Consider the following 10,117-nt stretch of genomic DNA (forward strand, 5'->3'; position numbering starts at 1 on the left):
CCTGGTGATCAGAGTTGCACTCCCCACCAGAGTCTGGGTTTCTTTCCAGTCCAGTGAGTCTTTGGAGACCTCTCTCTCCTACTTCCCTCTGTACCTTATCGCAGTTCCCTCCTGGGCTACCTGTAGAGCTCCTACAGCTCCCAGAGACCAGCGATTCTCTGGAAAAGGAGATGCTGACTTTATTGCTTTTTTTCCTTTTAAAGTTTTCAAGACACACCTTAAAACTAATTTCTACTTCAAATCTGTCTGTGTTTAAGATGCTTAAAATGCTTAAGACACTGGGCGGTGGTGGCACGTGCCTTTAATCCCAGCTCTCGGAAGGCAGAGTCAGGTGGATCTTTGTGAGTTCAAGGCCAGCCTGGTCTACAGGACAGGCTCCAAAGCTACAGGGAAACTCTATCTCGAAAAACAAATAAACAAAAAAAATCTTAATTCCTTTATCTCGTTTTTAGAAAAATTCTCTGTGGTCTAGCTGCAGGGGCCCGGAATTCTAGCATTCAAGGGTGGAGGCAGGAGGATCTTGAGTTTGTTTGTTGGCTTAGTATTGAGGCAGAGTTTACTGTTGTGTGTAGCCTTGAACTGTTCAGACCAGGCTGATCTTCACTTGCCTCTGGCTCCCAGGTGATAGGATTAATGGTGTATACTGCCACACCCAGTAAAAGTGGCGCTTGTCACCAGGCTAAACCATGCAGTGTGAGGACAACCTGGAGCCTATACTGAGAGCTTGTCTTAAAAAGGGGGGCGGGCGAGAAAGCTCAAGTATAATGACACATGCCTGTGACACGCCTGTGATCCTAGGATTGTTGTCAGCCTGGTACCAGGTCACCCGGGCACACAGCAAGACTCTCACAGAAATGAAAAACAAAAGGAGACACATGGTTGTAATCTTAGCACTTGGAAAATTAGAGGCAGAAGAATCAGGAGTTCAAGACCAGCCTCCACTACTCAGTAACTTTGACACTACCCTGGCTTCTAAGTGGCCCTGTCTCAAAATGTAAACCCCGTTGGGAAGCAGTGGCTTACACCTTTGCTCCTAGCACTCTGGAGGTAGAGACTGGTGGATCTCTGTGAGTTCAAGGCCAGCCTGGTGTACAGAGCTAGTTCCAGGTCAGCCAGGGCTACACAGCGAAACCCTGTCTTGAGAAAACAAATACATATAACATGTATTTATTATATATGTATATATAAACTTAGCAAGAAGCCTGAATGTCTCAATCTGACTCCAAGGTCCAGACAGTTTGTGAGCCCTGCTCTTCCTGTTTCTGATCATGACTTGATTGGTTTTTAGAGACAGAGTTTCTCTGTGTTGCTTTGAGCCAGTCCTGGAACTAGCTCTTGTAGACCAGGCTGGCCTCGAACTCACGGAGATCTGCCTGCCTCTGCCTCCTGAGTTCTGGGATTAAAGGTGTGTGCCACCACCACTTGGCTTGATTTTAGTTCTTAAGTGTATCATAGCGTCCATGTACCACAATGAGGAGGTCAGAAGATAACTCTCAAGAACTGGATATCTTTTTTTTTTTTTTTCGTTTTTAGAGACAGAGTTTCTCTGTGTTGCTTTGGTGCCTGTCCTGAACTAGCTCTTGTAGACCAGGTTGGCCTCAAACTCACAGAGATCCACCTGCCTCTGCCTCCTGATGCTAGGATTAAAGGCATGCGCCACCACTGCCGGCTCACAGTCAGTTCTGAGTCTTCAGTGCTCCCCCAGGGCTATGTAAACATACAGATCCGGTTTTTGAAAAACAGTGTATGAATTAGGAAAGGAGTTTGTTTGAAATGTAGGTTCTTCTCTGGGAGCTGAACTACAGATGGGCATTGAGGCACCTGTGCCGTCACGTGTTTCTGCTCCACTCAACAGAGCTTAGGGCCAGCAGTGGGAAAACAGGTGACTGTTAGGTTTTGGAGGGTGCAGGCTCCAAAAATTCAAGAAAATATACATGTGTACTAATGCACACACACATCCCTGCACACACTCACAGCCATGGCCCATGTTTTAAGGACAATTTTTTAGATGTGAGGCATTCAGAGTCTACTATCATTTTGTCCCTTCCTGCATGATGACCTTGCCACTGCACCATCTGTAACTAAGAGAAGCACAGTTGAGGACTACACCCATCCAGCCTTCTTGTTCCCCAGATCCAGAGGCTGAGGAGGAGCTGATGAGACCTCCTTGCACTGAAAGGTGATTCCTGGAACAGTTTTGTTTGTTTTTATTTATTTGTTTGTTTGTGTTTTGTTCAGTGTACACACCCAGCGCCGACCCAAACCTCCCTAGTCACAGCGACACCTACACAGCTGGTCAGGGGGATGGAAGGATGGCGGCTCAGCCTTGAACTCGCCTACTACTGAGCTATTTAAAGTTGTTTCTCAAGCCGGGAGGTGGTGGCGCATGCCTTTAATCCCAGCATTCGGGAGGCAGAGGCAGGCGGATCTCTGTGAGTTCGAGACCAGCCTGGTCTACAGAGCTGGTTCCAGGAGAGGCTCCAAAGCCACAGAGAAACCCTGTCTCGAAAAACCAAAAATAAATAAATAAAAATAAAAAAATAAAGTTGTTTCTCCCAGTTATTCTGTGGGGACACGCGAGCACATGTGTGTTCTGGTGCATATATAGGGGTCAGAGTGCAACTCGCGGGAGTTCTTTCTCTCCTTCCAAACCTTGTGGGTTTCCAGAATGGAACTCAGGGCCCCCAGGTTTGGTGGCAGGAGCCCTCAGCTGCAGAACCATCTCACAAGCCAAGTTGTGTGAACACAGGTGTGGCCAACCTTTTGGTACTGGCACGGGTCATTGTTATCTACCAACTGCCCAAAAAAGTTACAGGAGAAGCAACCTGAAGAAAAGCTCATGGTGTTGGAAGCTTGGGCTTTTGCGTTGGGCTGCATTCATAGCTGTCCTTTGTCACAGGAAGCCGGGCAGGGAGTGGGGGTACAGGTTGAACACACCTGACAGGCTGAAAGGGACAGAGGCTGTCTCTACTCGCTCCTTCTAATTGTATCAGGGCCTCAAAACTTAGCAGGCCCCGTGACCTCCACACAACTGGCTCCATGATGGAAGTATCATTCAAGTTAAGAAACTAAGCAGGTAGACAGTACCACTTGCCAAAATTAAAACAAAGACCTAACCCATCAAAGTCCATAGTTCTGGACAAGTCGCTAAACTTACTAACCGTGCTTTCTGGCTTCTGCAGCTCTACTTCTGGCTAACTGTTCTTGTCAACTGAAGTGTGTCAGCCCAGAATATGGGTTCTGTGACTAAAAAGCTCACCCTGTGAAAAGCTCAGGGCTCCATCAGGTCCTAGCGTAGTGGCTGGTTGGCTAATAAAGACTTTCTATTGACTAAACCCATGTCCAAGTAGTCTTCCCTGCTGAACACCCCACAACATCGATCCCCCTCCATGTCCAGCACAGAACCTGTTATCGATAAGCTATGAGCTTTTGTTGATTGAAACTGAGCCTGGAACCAAGGAGTTCATAGGGCTTTGTAACTCGGCGACACCCAGGGGATTTGTGAAGTGACACCTTGGAAATCCAATGTGTAGCGTGGAGTGAACCTTAAATAGTGGTGATAAGGGAAGAAAGCCAGGGTCGGACTTCATCACCCTCCTTGTGACGTGTCCAATGTGTCAGGTACACTCATGCTCTCCCTCCCCTCTGCTCTTATCAGAGAAATAGCCAGCGTCAGTGTGACCTCTGGGTACAGGAGGAAGAATGATAGAGAGCCAGGAGCCAAGGGAAAAGGAGGCTCCCAAGAAGGCCATGTTTTCCCAGAGGATCCATCTCTCAGAGAAATTCCTTGTTTTACTAAAGACTGCAGCACACAAGAAACTGACCCAAGAAAAAGCCTGCGTTTAGGAAAGGGGCTGGTTCAGAGGAGAGACACAGTCTGGAGAAGTTAGTTCCAGACCAAACAAGATGGTGTTAGCCTGTCAGAAGATAAGTATCCCCAAAAGACAGCAAACAGTGCCTCTGAGAAGATGCTGAGGACTGGAGAGATGCTCAATGGTTAAGTGCACTGACTGCTCTTCAAGAGGACCTGGGTTCAATTCCCAGGATCCACATGGCAGCTCACAACCGTCTGTAACTCCAGTTCTAGGGGACCTGACACCGTCATAAAGACATACATACAAGCAAAACTCCAATGCATGAAAAATAAAAATAATTTTTTTTTTCGAGACAGGGTTTCTCTGTGGCTTTGGAGCCTGTCCTGGAACTAGCTCTGTAAACCAGGCTGGTCTCAAACTCACAGAGATCCGCCTGCCTCTGCCTCCCGAGTGCTGGGATTAAAGGCATGCACCACCATCGCCCGGCCTAAAAATAAATTTTTAAAAAAGGATAGAAGATGTTGAACCTTGCCAGGCAGTGGTGGCACACATTTTTAATCCCAGCACTCGAGAGGCAGAGGTAGGCAGATCTCTGAGAGTTCGAGGCCAGCCTGGTCTACAAGAGCTAGTGCCAGGACAGGCTTCAAAGCTACAAAGAAACCCTGTCTTGGAAAAAAAAAAAAAGATGCTAAACCTTAGTTAGTTCGAGGACAGCCTGGTCTACAAAGTGAACTACAGGACAGCTAGGGCTACACAGAAAAAACCTGTCTTATAAAGTGAGAAGATACTGAACAAGAGGCTGGGACTGGAGAAACAATCTTTCTTTAAGATATCACTGGTCTCAGAGACAAAGGGGGCTCCAAGAGTGCAGCAGCCTCGGGACAACCCCAGGTCCCTGGGCAGGGTGGGGGGAAGCTAGGCCACCACCAGGGAGTCCAGAGAAAGGGCCTTCCATAGTGCAGCAGTGGGCACAGACTCCAGCTGTGGCTTAAGACAGGCTGTTGGAGATGAACGGGACACCTGAGATAGGAAGGCATAGAACAGCTGGGGCTTCAAACCATGGTTTGCTCTCTGAGTTGGATTCCAGGACTCCAGCCCTCTTAGGAAGTCTCAGAACCTTCCAGAGGTTCTCCTAGAGAGCTCTGAAGGCTTGGCCGTGAGACAGTAACAGCAGAGGCAGCAAGGTGAGACGCATCGCTCTCTTTTCTATCTCCTGGTTTGGGCCACACCCCATGAAGTTTCCACTGAGGTTTGGGCTTGGTACTACCTGGGCCTGGGAGGACCCCGAATCTCCCCTGACCACAAAGAAGATGAATTCCTTTTTTATACCCCTGAGACAGGGTTTCTCTCTGTAGCCTCAGCTGTCCTGAACCTTACTCTCGAGATCAGGCTAGACTCAGACTCACAGAGATCTGCCTGCATCTGCCTCCCCCGTGCTGAGGTTAAAGGTGTGCACTACCAGCGCCTGGTAGAACACAATTTCTTGCTTGACATGTCCATGCTCCATTCAGGTGACAATTCCTACCAAGGGTGAGGAGGAAGACATCTTGACCTATGCACCTCACCTACCGGAAATTTCTCGAATATCTCAGCCCTTTCAGTTGGAATCTAGGTTTCCCCATCACCAATTTATTATAGAGTATGCCAAGAAATGGACTCTCCATAGCTCTAGAGGCCTGAGGCTGGACAGCAAGGAGAGCCTCTGGGAAGAGTAAGCCATAAAGAGTGGGCTGAAGATGGCTTCCCACAGAAGGTGGTGGTGTGACTAGATGTGAGCAGCCCCACCTAGTGGGGAAGACTGGAACTGCAGTGCAAGACAAGACCACCTTCTCCAGGCTCTTCACTGCCCTGCCCAGTGGAACTATCAGTGAGACTGGAGGTTCCCAGCTGGGCCTGTCCTCATGTTCATTTTCAGTTTTTTTTGGGGGGGGGTAATATTGTTATTTTTCTTGTTCCTGAGCAAGGTCGCACTATGTAGCCCAGACTGGCCTTAAATGCATGGTGATTCTCTTGCCTCTGTCTCTCAAGTGTTGGAATCACTGATATGAGTGAGCCGTGACACCTGGCTTTTTCTGTGTCTTTGCTAACAGTATCCTAGGAGACTGAAACCTTTCATTCCCCCAGGGGAGCTCCATGAGGAGGAGGTGAAGAACAACAAATTTCCCAGGCAGGACTGTCCGTATCTAGGCAGAGTCAGGCGATCCCAGCCACAAGAACACTCTCAGACAAGCTGCACTGCCAAGAAGACCCTGAAACGAGAGTATCTGCAAAGACTCTGAGGGCAGACCAGCTGCCTGGAAGAAACAGATACCAGCTGTGTTGCCTGAGAGAGGGTTAGAGCAGTGGTTCTCAATCACCGTCCCTGGGGTGGGGGGTGGGATTCACAGGGGTCACCTAAGGCCATCGGGAAACACAGATATTTACATTACAGTTTATACAGTAACAAAATTACAGCTATGATGTAGCAATAGAAATAGTTTTGTGGCTTGCAGTCACCACAACATGAAGAACTAACTATATTGAATGGTGGCAGCATTAGGAAGGTTGAGGACCACTGACTTAGACCGACCTAGGTACCTGGAAAGGACACTCTGCAAATCTGTTGAACTTTCTGCAGACTGTGCAGTGTGCTCCAGGTTTCCAACTTTTGTGAGCTGGCTGCCATGCTGGGTGCCTTGGTAACCCCTTACTCATATTCCTGTAAGTAACCCCAATAAAACTCGTTGGTTCGCTAAGTTGGACTTCAGTGGTATCTATGCTTTGTGGGGTCCCTATCTGGGGTAAGGAGATGTGTGTCTTGTCTCCCTAGGAAAAGTACCATCACACAGCAGTCTCGTACTCTAGTGCACGCCAGGACTCGGAGAGGAGGCTGGAGGCCTGAAGCTGACCGATGCTCCCCAGCCCTGCTCTCCCTACCGTGAGTCCTGGTCTGTGGGGAAGGAGGTAGGAACATGGGTGTGACGGACACCCCGGCAAGCCTTGGAAAACAAAGGAAATCTCTGAACCTAGGCAGATGGAAGATGCCCAAAGACAAGATAAAGGCTTCAAATGAAGGTGCAGCCACCTAGGGTGTTTATTTTGGTGGGTGCTGTTCTGGGAACAGGATGCATCCGGATAGCTGGGTCTCTCACTGGAAGGGGCCACAGGTATCCTTGGGATCCCTATTCGCCAATACCAATAACTCTCCTCATTTCAGATGACACCCAGGAAAGACAACTTCCCGAGGTCTTCTCGCTCTTCTCTGGTCTTCCTGTGTGTGTGTGTGTGTGTGCGTGCGTGCGTGCAGGATATATATGAAGGATTTCATACATATCTTTTAACTCAACTTTTAAGTTTTGTTTTGAGACAGGGTTTCTCTGCAGCTTTGAAGCCTGTCCTGGAACTAGCTCTTGTAGACCAGGCTGGCCTCGAACTCACAGAGATCCACCTGCCTCTGCCTCCCGAGTGCTGGGATTAAAGGCGTGCGCCACTTCCACCCACACCACACAGAAAAACTCTGTCTCAAAAAAAAAAAAAAAACCCAAACCAAACAAACAAGCAAACAATACAAAAAGCAGTCACCAGATAATCAGCCGTTTGAATACTGAATAAAAATTGTTATTTTTTAATTGGGCAAATCATGTATGGCATGTGCATTTAAATGAGGACAGTGGCTTGTTGATCTGTGTACGTCTATAGGAAAAGATGCTCAAACCACATGTGGGGTTTAAAAATTCAGATAATTTTAAAAGATCTTCAAAACTACAGAAAACAAATCTTCATTTTAAAAAAGAATCTTTTAACAGAGAACTGAATTAGGATTAGAGGCATTAATTTCATGAACAAGGATGTTTGTGTTGCAGGATTATGAAAATCTATAAGGAGAGGCTGCTTTTCCAAGAAATTCACACTTTAGGCACAAGCAGCATGAAGGTGCTGCCCCCTTGTGGGCATTTTAGAGTTTAGGTAGGTTTTTTTGTTTTTTGTTTTTTTTGGTTTTGGTTTTTTGGTTTTTTGAGACAGGGTTTCTCTGTGGCTTTAGAGCCTGTCCTGGAACTAGCTCTTGTAGACCAGGCTGGTCTCGAACTCACAGAGATCCGCCTGCCTCTGCCTCCCGAGTGCTGGGATTAAAGGCGTGCGCCACCACCTCCCGGCGATAGGTTTTGTTTGTTTGTTTGTTTTTAACTAAAAAAACAAAATCCTACTGGGTGGTGGTGGTGCACACCTTTCATCCCTCCTCTTTGAGGGAGGCAAAGGCAGGTGAATCTCTTGATTCTCTGCTCTACAGAGTGGGTTCCTGGAAGGCCAAGGCTACACAGAGAAACCTTATCTCGAAAAACCAGGAACCAACATAAAACTAAACAAAACGCCTGGGTTCCACCCCCTCCCTAGGATGAAGGAAGCCTTGAAGTGATTTATATTTCCATTAACAACAATAAAAATTGGATAATGGGGCCAAATTTAGAGGTTCACATCTTTAATCCCAGCACTCGGGAGGCAGAGACAGGCAGATTTCTGTAAGTTTGAGCCAGCCTGGTCTACATAGTGAGTTCTAGGACAGCCAATGCCACATAGGGAGACCCTGTCTCAAAAACACCAAAACAAACAAAAACCCAAACAACAAACACACTAAAGACAACAGGGTGGGGGAGAATAGAGAGAGGGCTCATTGGTTAAGAGCACACGCTGCTCTTACAGAGGACCTAGATTCTATTCCCAGCACCCACACTGGGGGCTTACAAACATCTATAACTAAGTCTGAAGGATCTGGTACCCTCTTCTGGACTCAATAGACTTTGTTGTCACATGCACAAACATACAAACATATGCATATTAACATATATGTATATATTATATAGATAATGCAGTGTGTTTTTTTGTTTGTTTGTTTGTTTTTTTGTTTTTTGAGACAGGGTTTCTCTGTGGTTTTGAAGCCTGTCCTGGAGCTCTTGTAGACCAGGTTGGTCTCCAACTCACAGAGATCCGCCTGCCTCTGCCTCCCGAGTGCTGGGATTAAAGGCGTGTGCCACCACTGCCCGGCCCAGATAATGCAGATTTTAACTGTTTAATGCAGATTTAGGTCTGGTTAATTTTTTTGTCACATGCACAAACATACAAATACATGCATATTAACATATATGTATATATTATATAGATAATGCAGTTTTAACTGTATTGAGATGTATAGATTTAGGTCTGGTTAATTTTTTTTTTTCGAGACAGGGTTTCACTGTGTAACAGCCCTAACTGTCCTGGAACTAGCTCTTGTAGACCAAGCTGGCTTTGAACTCCCAGAGATCCGCCTGCCTCTGCCTCCAGAGTGCTGGGATTAAAGACGCGCGCCACCACCGCCCGGCTGGTCTGGTTAATTCTGGTGTTTTTATTTATTTACAAAGCTTCTTTAAATAATAGTTTATAAAATTAAAAGTACATAAATAAATAGAAAACCTGGACAGCGAACAAAATCAGAACTTTCTGGTCTCCCATCAGAGGGCTTGTGTACAGCACAAAGTACTTCAAATGTGACCAGAGGCCGGAGTAGAGTGGGCGCCGTGACACTGGCTGAGATAGAACACAGCAGACATGCAGGGCCTGTGCCCAGGAGAGTAAGGATTCAAACTGAAACAAATCCCTTAAACCCAGGCACAGGGTTTCAGCACACAGAACCCCTGTGCCACCCAGGCCAGCCTGGTCTACTTGTAGACTTGCAGGGGGTGCTCACTAGACAGACAGGGAGGACGGAGATCAGAAAAGCCCTGCTAGGAGGTGCAAGCATGGGGAGCACTGTGCTTCATGAAACCCAAGTCAGAACAGCAAACCTTAAATCCAGGGCTGAGGTCAGGGAGGGAGGATTTTAAGTTAGAGCCCGGCCTGAACCATAACAGGTTAGTAAGGACAAATTATTGAACACTAGAGCAGCAAACCTTATTGTCCCCCAGGATGTTGGGTGCAGAGGCACACATGGGTAGCTCAGAGACTGAACTAGATATGCACAAAGCCAATTTTATCTTTGAAATTCTTTTCATTTTCTGCTTAACGATTTTGGAAGCAGGGTCTGGACATGCTAAGTGAGAGCTCTCCCTGAGCTGTGTGAACTCATTTGTTGGTCTCCAGTTTGCAGGCTTCTGATTGAACGTTCCTTTCTGAGAGGTTTGTATTTGTAGTTTCCTGAGTTTTTCCAGTTCTTTGTTCATGTTTTTCAGTCATTTAAAAACTGTCTTCAGGGCTAGAGGGATGACTCCGCAGTTTAGAGCACTGACTGCTCTTTCAGAGGACCAGAGTTCAGTTCCCAGCACCCACGTGGCTGCTCACAACCATCAGTA

This window comes from Chionomys nivalis, chromosome 5 (genome assembly GCF_950005125.1).
Source record: "Chionomys nivalis chromosome 5, mChiNiv1.1, whole genome shotgun sequence".
Taxonomy (NCBI): domain Eukaryota; kingdom Metazoa; phylum Chordata; class Mammalia; order Rodentia; family Cricetidae; genus Chionomys; species Chionomys nivalis.